At 39.8% G+C, this 13,793-nt stretch overlaps 1 long non-coding RNA gene across 10 annotated transcripts in view; it reads right to left on the reverse strand.

Moving 5' to 3' along the window:
- Nucleotides 1-13,793, reverse strand: part of LOC112673489 (uncharacterized) — an 82,103-nt gene that overhangs the window by 11,924 nt on the left and 56,386 nt on the right. For 6 of the 10 annotated variants that reach the window (XR_003144816.3, XR_003144814.3, XR_003144810.3 and 3 more), the window contains 5 exons: nucleotides 9,807-9,954; nucleotides 8,647-8,779; nucleotides 6,696-6,859; nucleotides 5,003-5,182; nucleotides 4,239-4,386 (listed from right to left, as the gene is read on the reverse strand). This is a non-coding gene — a long non-coding RNA (uncharacterized LOC112673489). Of the gene's footprint in view, nucleotides 1-4,238; nucleotides 4,387-5,002; nucleotides 5,183-6,116; nucleotides 6,200-6,695; nucleotides 6,860-8,646; nucleotides 8,858-9,806; nucleotides 9,955-11,637; nucleotides 11,776-13,793 lie in introns of all 10 variants that reach the window. The other 4 variants (XR_003144811.3, XR_003144812.3, XR_003144813.3 and 1 more) reach the window with 3 other exon arrangements.

The following is a 13,793-nucleotide window of genomic DNA, read 5'->3' on the forward strand; positions in this document are numbered from 1 at the left end:
AGGTAACTGCCAGCCAACTGGCTGCACAGCAGGCAATTCGGATCCTATTTCAGAGCACTACAAATCAAGGAGAGATTTGAATCTCCTGAAAACATTTCCAGCCTTTGAGCCAGACCAAAACCACATTATAAAAAAAAAAAAAGAGAAAAAAAGGAAAAAAATTCACCTAGTCCATACTTCCCTTTTCCAGGCATATTCTCTTTTCCTCTTTCTATCTGGAGCTCAACAAAAAAATAATCAAACCCAATGTCCTGTTATTAGAACCTGAGAGAAAAGAAAATACCCAGGCCCACAGAGCATTGGCTAAGCCCCCAAGATGAGTGGGGGGAAATGATGTCTCCTGTGATTTTTATGGGGGGGGGGGGGTACTGGTGAGCAGAGAGGCAAGAAGAGTCAGGAAGAGAGGGGATGAGGCCACATGGATCCCCTCCCTGTAGAGCTGGCGCCTGGTGATCTTGCGGGGAGGGGCCTCACCTGAGCTTCCCTTACCCACCCAGAGAGTGAGAAACCTCTTTTCACTCCTGTTCTGGAAGAGGCTTGTGGCCAAGGACTTCATCTGCAGCCCAGGGTCCCTGCCTGCCCAGGGGCCCAGGACAGGTGGCCACACTCGGGCCTTAGCACCTAGCTGGACTGCCCTGCCTAGGCTGCGAGTATGAACTGCTCAGCATGTGCATCTAACATCCACACAAAAATGATGCACTGCAAAGGAGCTTCCTGGCCTTGGCTTTTTTAAAAAAAAAAAATGAGTTATCTCAACAGTTTGAACTATCTCCTACACAATCTCTTTCTTCTCATTCTACAAAGAATAGATAACATGTGTTGAAAGGCAAGGTTCAGGGATGGACTGAGAGATTTTGAAGGGAAATGCTATGTCTCACTGAAGCTTGTATTTCTTGAGAGAAGGGGACATGGAAGTTATCTATGAACTCTGAGTCTTAGGGAAGACTCCAAGGAGACTAAACCATAGCTCTGGTTCCAAAGTGAAGTGTTGCTTTAAGAATTGCTGGGGTGCCTGGGTGGTGCAGTGGGTCAAGCGTCTGACTTGAGGTTTGGGCTCAGGTCCTGATCTCAGGGCACCTGATCTTGACTCATGAGATTGAGCCCCAAGTAGGGCTCCACGCTCAGGAGGATTCTTCTTGAGATTCTCTCTCTCCTTCTCCCTCTGGCCCTCTCTCCCACTCTCTCAAACAAATAAATCATAAATAAATAAATAAATAAATAAATAAATAAATAAATAAATAAGTTGCTGAAAGTTCCTTTTAAAAAAGAGTATTTCCATTTTAATTCATTTTCCTCTCATTTATGTTTTCTGACAGTCTCACTTAAATGAGGTGTATCTGAATGAATTATTCACTCTATAGAATTTGACTACAGAATCTCTGTTCCCTTCCATGTTTTAAAACAGAATTATCAGTACAAATTTAGGGGCATCAAAATAGTAGATAAATTAGACAGAGAAGCTTGACAAAACCAACTCTTTCTGATTCTAATTTCAAAAGTGGAAAAACACACTAAAATCTGACAGTCTTAACAGAAAATGAGTTAGGATCTATAGGCAGGAAACTAGACTGTTTTCTATATAAAAAATGAAAAGGTTTTATACTAGATAACAACACTATAAATCAAGATTTAAACTACAAAAAGAGAAAAATATTTGCAATGTGCAACACATCTAACAGTTAAGCCTCCCTGTGCATAGAGGTCTTTAAGTTACTTTAAAAAAGGAGAGGCAACAGAGAATGTGGTCAAAGAAGATGGTTGGAACACTCACATACTTGTGAGTGCACAAGTACTCTAGGAGCTTAGGATGACAAAGAACAGATATAAAAACAAAACAAAACAAAAAAAGGAAAAAACAAAAAAACCTGCTACATTTGAGCCTGCCAGACTGGCAATGGTGGATTGGATCGAGCATACCCATATAACCAATTGGGGGAAGTAGGTATTTGTCTGCATTTTTATTAGGGTGATACACTGGTCAAGTTTTGACCTGGCACACTTTGATCCAGTACACTCTGCCTCTGGAAATATGTATAACAAGACCCTGGATTCACATTTAACATTTGCAAAAGGGAATCTATGGTCTCTGTACAAGGAAGAAAGAGAAAGAAAAGGAGATTCTTGAATTCCTGGTGATTCTTGCCCTCCACTTGGCCTCTCCCACAGCAGGCACATGCCAGGAGGGTGGCAGGACCTGCTCTTTCTTCCACTATCCTCATCACCTCAAAAGGCCTCAAATGGGTAAGAACATCTCCCTGTGCTGGGCGGAGGCCCCATGTTTAATGGGAAATGTATTGCTCATCTTTCACGCAATACATGGCCTCAACCTGAACACAAGCTAGCTCTTTCACCAGGTCTGAGCACCTGGTGAATAACCTGGTGAATGACCATCGGATGACTGATTATAAACCTGGTGAATAATCTGGTAAATCACCACCTAACTGGATGCAGAAGAACAAATCAGGTACCAACTAATTGCAGAAGCTGCTTTTTCTCCACTATGGCAACAATCTAATTTTTGGTGGTGATTTTAACTCCCTGAAAAATTTACAAAGTTTATCTTATATTGCCTTTCCTGAAACCCCACATGGCATGTGACTCCACTGGATAAGGATGTCTATATGGTAGAAACTGACAGTAGTGAAAACCTGAAAGTAGCCCACAGGTCCATCAACAGACATTTGGAAAACATCATGAGACATCCATTCAATGGGAGATTCTACAGAAATACATGATGCCAAGTCATGTGAATTGATATGAAAATACCAAATACATTGAGAGATAAAAATGTTACATAAGAGTGGACACAATATAACTCACTTACATAAAGTTTAATATGTTTTGAAAATAAGTACATGAAACTGATCATTTGTTATGTGTGTTGCACATGAGTAGACAGAGACTCAAAGGATTTTTGCCAAAATGATAACTGTGTTATCTCTGCAGAGTGGGATTCAGAGTACATTTTACATTTGGGGTTTTGTTTAATTTTTTGCTTTTCTTGATCATTTGAATTTTTAATAATAAGCATGTATATATTTTTAATCTAAAAAAACCCCAGAATGCTATATATATCCATTTTCAAAAGAAAATGGTAAACTGATACCAATACCAGTAGGAGAACCCTCAAAAGGAGCTTCCCAAGATTTTGCCTGCTAGAGGATGAGGTGCCACATCAAGCAATAACCATAGGTAATACCTACAAATGAACCAGATGTACCAAAGAGAAACTCTTTGTGTTCCAAGATGTCTTAGCATTGAGTATTTTATTTTATTCTCTTCCTAATTCTTTTCATGAGAAATACTGACAATCTAATGTTTTTTAAAGATTCCATTTATTTATTCATGAAAGACACACAGAGAGAAAGGGAGGCAGAGACACAGGCAGAGGGAGAAGCAGGCTCCATGCAAGGAGCCTGAAGTGGGACTCGAGCCTGGGACTCCAGGATCTCGCCCTGAGCTGAAGGCAGATGCTCAACTGCTGAGCCACCCAGGCATCCCTGCTGACAATCTTATATGTCTCACTTCAACAAATACATCTTGATTGCCCAGCACACTGCTAGGAATTAAAGATGTGGAGATGAGCAAAATGCGCTTCCCTGAAATCCTCAAGAAACATTTTGGGGAGATAAGCACACACACAAATAGTATCACTGATAATAATCTACTCTAAGGAGAGAGGCAATTAATGTTTCCTGGAGGACTAGAGTAAGGCTACCTGGACAAGATGGCATCTGAGCTAGGTTTGCAATGAACAGAGGTGAGGTCAATAAAGCAGAAAGACAAGCATTCCAGAAAAAGGGAACTGCACGGGCCAAGGCAGGGTACACATGTGCATTTTATATTTGATGAACAGAATGGAGAACAGAGGGAGAGGGGTATCAATCATCCAGGTTGGAAGGAGATGTGGGGACCAGAATCCTGATACACAGTTTGAGCTTACATAGAATATAAAGGTCTCTAACAAGAAGCTGACATAATCAGGTTTGTTCAGCTTGAGACAAGGATGAAAAATCCCATTAGTGAGATCACCCCTGGCCTGCAGGGCCATAGGCATGTCTCTCTGTTCCAGCACCCCACCTTTGAGATTGTAAGTGGTCAGCATATACATATTGGTTGAATGTGAAAAATCACCTAGATTCGTAGAAGTTTCCACTGACGTGAAAGCATTGGTAAAAATGAGAAACCAGGTGAACCAGTAGAGCTAATGTCCCCCTAGCAGAGGTGCAGGGGTGTACCTTATCCCTGGGATGGATTTCAGCATCTGGTTGGGCTCAGCAGTCCTTACTGTGGATACAATCGAATCTGAACATGCCTTTTCTGCTTCCACCCCATCTGCTCTTCTGCATCACCTTTCTCATCGAAGTCCTGCTGTAATCTAAGTTCCTTTAAAAAGAAAACAGAATTCTTAAGCATCTGTCACCACAGCTCCTTGTGGTGAAAAATGGAAGGAGTGGCTTCTTTGAAAGAAAAATGACAAGACGGAGTATTGGGTGACCCCAAGGTGTTGGCATGTGGGAGATGAACTGATTCGCCGAGATAGATGGAAAACCCTGTCTGCCTTTCCAACACTTTTTATAGTGACTTTTAATCGCTGTTTACGCTTTCAGGATGTTGGGCTTGGCATGCAAACCAGTCCCCTTGCAGACCATATAGGGGTGGAGGCGCTGGGCCACCATGAGTAAACACAGCCACAATGGAATTCCACCAGACTCACAGCAAGGCTTTCATCTGCTTTTGGGAGTGACAAGTAGGGCTGACTTCCCCAGGCTTGGAGTGGAAGCACAACTACAAAGCTAAGGATCTCCGGGCTTGTTTGTAGGACTTAACCTAGGAAACTGATACCCTCTGAAAGTGCCCCTTCATTCCAATGTCACTTTAGATAGGGCAGGTAAAAGGATTACTCTGGTGTCACTGGACCCCACCCATTGTCTGCACAAGCCCACACTGAATGGGTAACTTAACCCCCAAAGAGATAACTAACTGCTGTGTGTGTACTCACATTTACAACTGGCAATTCCCATGAAGCAGAGAGGTTGTTTTCCGGGGCCTTTTGCTTCACTGACATGTCAGTAGCAGAATCTGAGAGCATTCTAGACCAAAGGCATGGCACTGTAGAAGAGCCTGCTCCCGATGCCCTTATACTAAACCAGATCCACCAGGAGTACCTGCATGGAGGGTCCTACATGGAAGGCAATGTTCACATCACTCAGATTTCTGCTTTAAATTGTGAATTTGACCTAAAATTTTCAATATATTTCTTTTAAAGACAAACATATTAGAAACCTCAAAGAAGAGAGAAAGAAATTTCGAGGTTGATGTTCTCCTGGGAAAGAATGAAAAGACCAATGTCTGACCCATGTCCTTGCCTGCTTAGGACTTCGGGGCCTCAGGCATCTACCCCCTATCCACCCCACTACCCCAGCCAGCCTGCCCAGATTTACCCCACCAACTGAACCACGTGCAGCCAGTCTAGATTCACCCCCATAACCTCCCGCCCACCCAGGTTCACCCCCACTTCCTCCCGCCTGCCCAGGTTTACCCCCACCTCCTCCTACCAGCCGAATAGCCCAAAAGAATGAAGCCCTCGGACTCATGGCAGAGTTAGGCCAAGTTGCCATTTATTAATAGAAATATCATACAAAATAAATAACATTTATTATGTCTCTGAAATAGAGACGTAGAGAAAAGGAAACAAAGTTTATTCATAATCGCACCATCTAGATAGCCCATTCTGACAATTTAAAAAATTTTTAAGTAACATACTATATGCACATGATGAAAAACTCAGATGTTACAGAAGGTAAATTAATTTTAAATAAGATCAACCTTCACCCCGATGGTAACCATTGCTAACTTTGCCTCAGACTTCCTTCCAGACCAGGAAAAGAAATGCATAAAGCAGCAAAATATACATAGCCCTTTAAATGATTTATAAAATAAGAATTATAATAATAAATAAAAATTAAGAATAATTTTTAAAAGTATAACATCCTATTATCCTATATCTACCTCTTTTCATTTAATTATATATCTTGGAGGGTTTGTCACCCACTGTATATGAATCTACCTCACTCTTTTTTAATGGCTCACTTTATGGATGCAGGATAACTGACCTCTCCAAACTCTCAGGAGACTTAAAAGAACCACACAAATTGTAGGCAAGAGACACGGCCCCTCCAAGCCTCAGTTGCTTCATCTTTGAGATGAGAAAAACAATGGTAAACAACTAGATACATGGGCAGCACCTAAAAGAGTATCTAATACATCATAAGGCACTATTGTCATTATTTTTGTTAGTATTGGTATCAGTATTAGCTATGAGTATCAGTGTGATTTGTTATTAGAAACCTTTTGGATCAATATGAGCCATTATTGTCATTGTACTTTCCAGTTGGAAATTTTTTAGGCAAGTCTCAATGACATCACTATTAAAAGTAGACCGGGAAGAGAACTGCCATATATTTTTGAGCCACGCCCTTCAGAAACACCCAGCAAAACCAAAAGGTCTGTGGCCCATGGTAGTGACAGAGTTACCATCACTAGATGATTCCCCCAAGGAAGCCACAGCTTGAATACTGCTCTATGAAACAGCAGACAATTATATCAGAGACAAGTTACCAGGGAGAAATACAGAAGAATACCGTAGCCAATTGACAATGCAAGGAAAATTGTGGTGGGCAGAATGTAATTACCTGCACTGGAATTCCGCCAGGGTATCTATTTGCCCAGCAGAAGGAAATGAGACCAGATGTTTGGAAAAAGCGTTGAGTTTGGGCCAACGTTTCCCAAGATAATCTTTCCATCAGTAGTAAGGTCTTTATATCCAGGCATGAAGGAGAACCGGAGAAGGTTAGAGCTTTTAAGAACAAAAAAGAAGAGAGAGAGAGAGAGAGGGAGAGAACGAGAGAGAGAGGTTAGTTCAGTCTCTTTTTCTACAAAGGAGAGATTAGCTGACTCCCCAAGTAACAAAGCCAGCTCAAGGAAAAATGAGGGTTAGCTGAAAAGTCTCTTCACACCCAAACCAGGGTTTATTCTGTAACATTCTATTGCCTTATTTGTACAGAGCCTTAGGATAGCCATTAGTACTCAGAAATAAGACACAACATGTGTGACTTGAGGAATGATCAGCAGTTTTCAAAGTAACACTGGTAACCAATACCATAAATGCTTAGGACATTTTGTGGTTCTTATAGGGGAGGCCTAGAACCTCGTCATTTAGCCTGCTCCTAGGGGTCCTTTCCTGGGGAGGCTAAATGCGGGGGCTCTAGGCTCCTTCTTTCGCTGCCCCTCACTTCAACCTCAGCAATATTGCCTCTGCAACATTTAATGTGTTGGATGGTTTTACATACAATGTATTGACACAAGGTTCCAGTGCTGAAACAAAAAATTTTAATGTCATTGTTTTTGGCCTAAGAGCACAATGCTATATATTTTTAAAATTTCATTTGGAGATCTGGATGATCAAAGAAATGCCACAGATATTAGGTAAGTAGAGCTTTGAGAGAGTGGCTTTTCCCCTACATCATGTTTTTTCATTATCATAATGACCCAGCATTTCCAAACTGCCATTTGCTGGGAATCCACATGATTTACTTACAGCCAACCAATAAAGAGAGAGAAGCCAGAAGTTGACAAGCTTTTCCTATGAACATACAGATCTTATCCTCACAATGTCATCGGCTCTTGCAGCTGTTAAAAGTATGCCTCGGTCTTTGTTGGGCTTTGGGTTCTTTTTTGTGTGTGTGTGATTTTTTTTAAAGTTTGACAAAGGAGAAGATAGAAAAATTCTTGAGATCCATTGTACAACAATGTGACTCTACTTAACACTACTGAAATGTACATGTAAAAATGGTAAGAATAGCTTTATGTTAGGTGGATTTTGGGTTTTTTTTTTAACCTTACAGTAATTTTTTTTTTAATTTAAGGTAAGAAGTGTTCCCTTCTTCAGCTTCCCCTCTTTCCTGTCAGCTGGAGTGTAGATGTGATGGCTGGTGCCCCAGCAGCCATTTAATGCCATGCCATAGAAGCTACATTCTGAAGATGGTGGAGTAACAAGAAGATACTGTGTAAGTGACAACAAGATTCCATGTAAAGAAACCTAGCCCCTGACACCAAGGTCACATGCCAACGCTGCATGGCCTACTTCTGGATCTCTTTTATGTAAGAGAGAAATAAATTTCTGTTCTATATCATTTTTAAAAGACTGCCAAATATAAATAAATAAAGATTGCCAAAGGAAATAGAAATATCTGCATCATATGTGCCAAACATATCAAGAGAGTAAAGTTGTAGTCCTAGGTCATTTTTATCTCATTTATTTTACTCAAATGTTCTAATAGGGCTATGATACAGAGTAGTGCTTCTTAAAGTCTGGTTCCTTGGTTAACACCATCAACATCACTGGGAACTGTTACAAATGCCCCCAGATCTCCTGACTTAAGACATGCTAAATGTTGGGCCTGGTGATCTATATTTTAGCCATCCATCCATCCCCAGAATTCTGATGCCCAAGGAAGTAAGAGAATCATTCATACCAAAGTAACACAGCTGGTCCTGTGTGTATAGTGTTAGGGCTGGAGGAGTGGAGGAGGGTCTACAACCAAGAGTTTGAATCCCTTAATTTGAGTAAAATAAATTACTTACAAATATCCCAAGGTTGTTGAGAAGACCCAATAGGATTATCCTCATAAAGCTCTTCATTGCCAGATGTTTACTATTAAATGCAGAATCGGTAATTGCATTGTATTCGTGTTTCATGCTGTATGAAGCCTCATGGCTTGACAGAAAAACAAGCATGATCAACAAGTCAGAGAACCACAGAGGAACCTTGGAGAATTTCTTCGGAGAAAAAGAACTAATAAAATTGAAACAGTGCTGAAATCACTTGTCAAGAAAAGACAACAAATTAAGAAAACAACAACAATATTAAAATAATAGATAACTTTTGTTAAACACTTACCACATGCCAGACACTGTTCTAACCACTTGTTGCATGTTGAACCCATTAAATCCTCCTGACAACCCTCTGAGGTATGTGCAGGAATGGTGCTTGTTTTATAGACAAGGAAACAGACACAGAGAGGATAAAAGATGGTCCCAACATCACACAGCCAGTGAGAGGGAAAGCGGGATTCTATCACAGGAACTTGGCTCTGGGCCCATGTTCTTAACCTTGGCCACTACATTCCTGGCTGTATTTCTGCTTCTGTTCAGGAGTATCACAAATAGAGCAATGGCCTCTTAACCCAGGTTGGAATGAAGGGAAAATTCAACCTCTCCATCCATTTTTATTGAGCACTTAACAATATGTGTGTTAGTTCAGAGCTTCCCAAAAGCCTCCCAAGGCAAAAATTTGAATGTTGTTTATATGGGGTTACAGGAAACTCCTACAGAGAAAGAGGGAGTGATCCAGAGAACAAGTAACAGCCTGCAAAGCTGGCTCGCAAGGTTCTGAGGTCAATCCCACAGAAACTGCTCCTCAAAACCCAATCTTGGGATTATCCCACCCAAAAGGCAAGAGCTGGGATATTTCAGTGCCAGTTTCTGGAATATCCTCAATGACGGCTGCCTTGAGGGTGTTAACTCCCTACCACTTCCGGCTTCTTACCATGCTGCACAAAGCAGAGTCCCTTTTCAATATATATATATCTTTTTTTTTTTTTTAATTCTCTAAGTTAAATTTGTTCCTTCATAAAGTAACATTATCAAGGTCAGTAATTTCACCCTGGAGTGTGCTTCAGTATCTTCAAGAGTCCTTAAAACAGACTGCTGGCCCCATCCCCAGGGTTTGAGATTGAACAAACCTGGGCAAGGCCCGGTAATTTGCGTTTCTTAACAAATTTCAGCAGATGCTGGTACTGCTGGCTGCAACCACACTGTGAGGCCATCTGGTGTCCCAGCCAGGAGGGATCGCCACAGTCTCCTGAAGAAGCCACTATACAGATTGTGTGTCTGTATAACAGAAATATTTGAAAAAGAAACAGTAAATCACTCAAAGGCATACTTTGATCCAGAAATTTCAAACTAAATAATAGAAATAGGCCACCCCCTGTGGCTGACTGCCCTCCCTCTCAAGGGTCTATCTATCGCAGTCAGGCACACAGTGGACAGGGAGACCTATCTTTTTCTGCAACCCCAAGATGTACAATAATTGCCTGGGATCTAATAGATGTCTCTTACAGAACCTGAAATCAGACAATGTCTAAGTAAAAAAAAAAAAAAAAAACATGTTTGCATTTCAAAACTACATCCTTGTTTGTTTTCTTTTTTAAAAGTGAAATTGTAAACTGCTTGTTCACTTGCAAAGAGTCATCAAGAACTCATTCCTCTGTTAGGTGATCCCAAAAGCCCCACATTTCTGAGAAACCAGCCCCTGGAGCCATGGTTTACGCAGCCTCTGCTAAGATTACAGGGAACTTACGCAGGATAATAATCTATATTTTGATGAAACTTGAAATTATCAAAAAACCATCTTATGGTTTGCTGAATGCTATGCAGAGAAACCATCTTAAATTACCAACGTTCAGAATCAACAATGTATCACTTTACTAATCCAAAAAAGCAAGTCAAGTTTTAGTAACTTAATAAGGGTATTGAGAGATGCTCCTGGTGAGTTGACTTTCCTGGCACTGGGATGAGGCTTGACTAATGACTAATTGTCTCTCATACAGCTCTACTGTTTGACTTTGGAAATCAGCCAAAGACTCTGAATTAAGATGTTGTCATTCCTAAGTAAGAGGTCACAATACAAAGTATTTTATTTCATCACATGAATATTTTGAAACAATTGCTGAAGATTTGAGACCAATTAGAAGAGTTCTCTTGTCTCTATATTATTTTTTTTGATTTATTATGAAAAACTAAATTTCACAAATTGCCAGTCATTAAAAATCTGATACCAGCAATAAATATATGGAAAAAGAGAAATGTTTCATTTCACTCTTCAGACTTTCTTGTGGGTTTATTTGAAGGCCCTTGAGAACGAGCTCACAGTTAAGAACACTGAATGATGTTCTTTCTTTGAATAGACAGGCTTAGTTTAGCAATTATAATAACATTATTTCACTTCACATGGTTGTTGGAAATATTGTGGTACATTATCCTTCTGTGATTATTTTTAATTTAAACAAAATTATATCATTCTTAACCAAAACTATGCTGTTTTTTAATCACTGAATATTTATTTTAAAGGTGGAAAAATCATAGGGATTTGCTAATTTGATTAATTTGATTTGTATCACTGTTCTTTAAAGCCAAAGACAAGGGATTTTTTCTGAGTGAAAGTTCTTGATTTGTGTTAAATCAGTGCTGCAACTTTATAAAAACTACCCATATAGGTAACAGATTTTCCTGCTTGCCAGATAAACTCAACAGTCCTGTATATTATTTGGTTTCTGATTTTCCTAAGATGTCTGTAAAAATTAAAAACACTCCTCTTCAGAAAAGAGTTGATTGCCCCCATGTCCTTGCTTATTTTAGAGAGAAATAGATTTTGTTTCAAAACAATAAATCTAAGTAGCTATGTGAACAGAAGAACCTCATGGCCATCCTATCCATGGATATGATCCAGACTGATGGAATGAACAATGTGATACAACAAAAGATATTGTTAACTCTCAAAAAAATGTTACCCACCTAATGTTATTCCTATGCCAGTGTTTATTTAGTGTCCTTCAGTGCTAGTTTTCTATTAGTGGCAGAAGCTTTCATGACAGTGTACTGGTTCTTTTTAAAACATGGTATTTGATGTGTGACAAGTTACTCCAGGATTCCCTGAAGAAGAATGAAAGCTAAGCATGAAAGAATATTCTTGTTCTTAGACGGCATCTTAATCCTTAGATGGAGGTTTTATAATTGACATACATGTTTTAATGATGATTTTTTAAGAGGCAAATTCGCTTCCTTGTAATTCTTCTGCATAAATATCGCCAGGGAAATTCCTACACACTTGCTATGTGTCTTAATAGAGCAATTTTGTCCTTAAAAATCCTAAAACTTGGGCAGCCCGGGTGGCTCAGCGGGTTAGCGCCGCCTGCAGCCCAGGGCGTGATTCTGGAGACCCGGGATCGAGTCCCACGTCGGGCTCCCTGCGTGGAGCCTGCTTCTCCCTCTGCCTGTGTCTCTGCCTCTCTCTCTCTCTCTCTCTCTCTCTCTCTCTCTCTCTCTCTCTCCGTGTCTTTCATGAATAAATACATTTAAAAAAAATTTTTAAAAAATCCTAAAACTTAAAAATCCTGTGTGATGCTCATGATCCTCTCACCACTTTCTGTGGAAGACAAAGGCAAGTGGCTATGTGTGAAAAATTAGACCTAGAACTTACTTCTGATCCACGACAGAGAGCAAATCAGGAATGCAGACTTGGTACGCTCAAAATATGATTATCTTTTGAAGTTATATATATATTTACCATGGAATGCTGGAATGCCACTTGTGTTTATTTATCCTAATGAAATAAAAACATGTATTTACACAAAAACCTGTAGCCAATGTTTATAGCAGCTTTATTCATAATTGCCAAAAACTGGAAACATTCCCAAATGTCCTTCAGTGGATGAATGGATAAACAACCTGTAGGGTACATCTATACTACAAGATGCTACTCAGGAGTGAAAAAAAAATGAGCTATTAATTCATGCATTTGCATGGTCAATACTAAGCATCTTACACTGAGTGAAAAAATGCCAGATTCAAAAGACCATATTGTATGATTCCATTTATGTTTGTATTTTCCCTTTTGAAAAATGTTAAAGTACAGGGAAGGAGAAAAGCAATGGTTGCTAAGGGTTGGAGGGAGGAAGGCTTTGTCTACAAAGGGAGCAGCAAGGAGATTCAGGAAAGCAGTGGAACAATTCTGTATATTGATTGTGGTGATGGTTACAAGCTTACCCACTTGCCAAAGCTTACAAGATATGCACTTTTGCATATTTTGTCCTTCTACACAATGTTACTGTGTGTAAATACACTTACATTTTTTTAATGCTTTATTTTTCAGAGCAGTTTTAAGTATATAGGAAAATTGGAAGGTATATAGGAAGGTATAGAGATCCCCCATATACCCCTTGCTCCACACGCACACAGCCTCCCTGACATCAACTCCTTATTAATATCCCCCACCAGAGTGGTATACTTGTTACAACTGATGAACCCACACTGACACATCATTATCACCCAAAGTCCATAGTTTACATTGGAGGTCACTCTTGGTGTTGTCCATTCTGTGGATTTGGATGAATTTATAAAGATGTGCATCTATTATTACAGTGTTACACAGAGTAGTTTCACTTTCCTAAAATAGCCTATGTGTTTTGCCTACAGTTTTTTTTAAAAAAAAGAATTATTCTTGGGGCACTTGTGTGGTTCAGTAGGTTAAGCACCCAACTCTTGGTTTGGACTCAGGTCATGATCTCAAGGGTGGTGGATGGAGCCCTGAGTCAGGCCAGCTTAGCGGGGAGTCTGCTTGATATTCTCTCCCTCTCCCCTCTTTTGCTTGCTCACTCTCAAATAAATAAAACTTTAAAAAAAAAAAAGAATTATTCTTCTCCTACAATGAAAAAAAAATTGTTTTGCTTGCTCCAGGGATCATACATCTGTCTTTCTGCTCCACCTTAACCTTGGAGAACATGGACAATCATAGAATTTCTAAGTTTTTTCATTCAATCATTTCCCCCATTCTAGAACTAATTTAGATGTTCATTATAATGGGACATATTGTTCCTCTACAATAGGTCCAAAAATATATCCAGCCTTCTTAACACCTTCAATAAGAGGGAATCGACTTCTTCCCAAAATTC

Source organism: Canis lupus, chromosome 24 (assembly GCF_003254725.2).
Source record: "Canis lupus dingo isolate Sandy chromosome 24, ASM325472v2, whole genome shotgun sequence".
Lineage (NCBI taxonomy): Eukaryota > Metazoa > Chordata > Mammalia > Carnivora > Canidae > Canis > Canis lupus.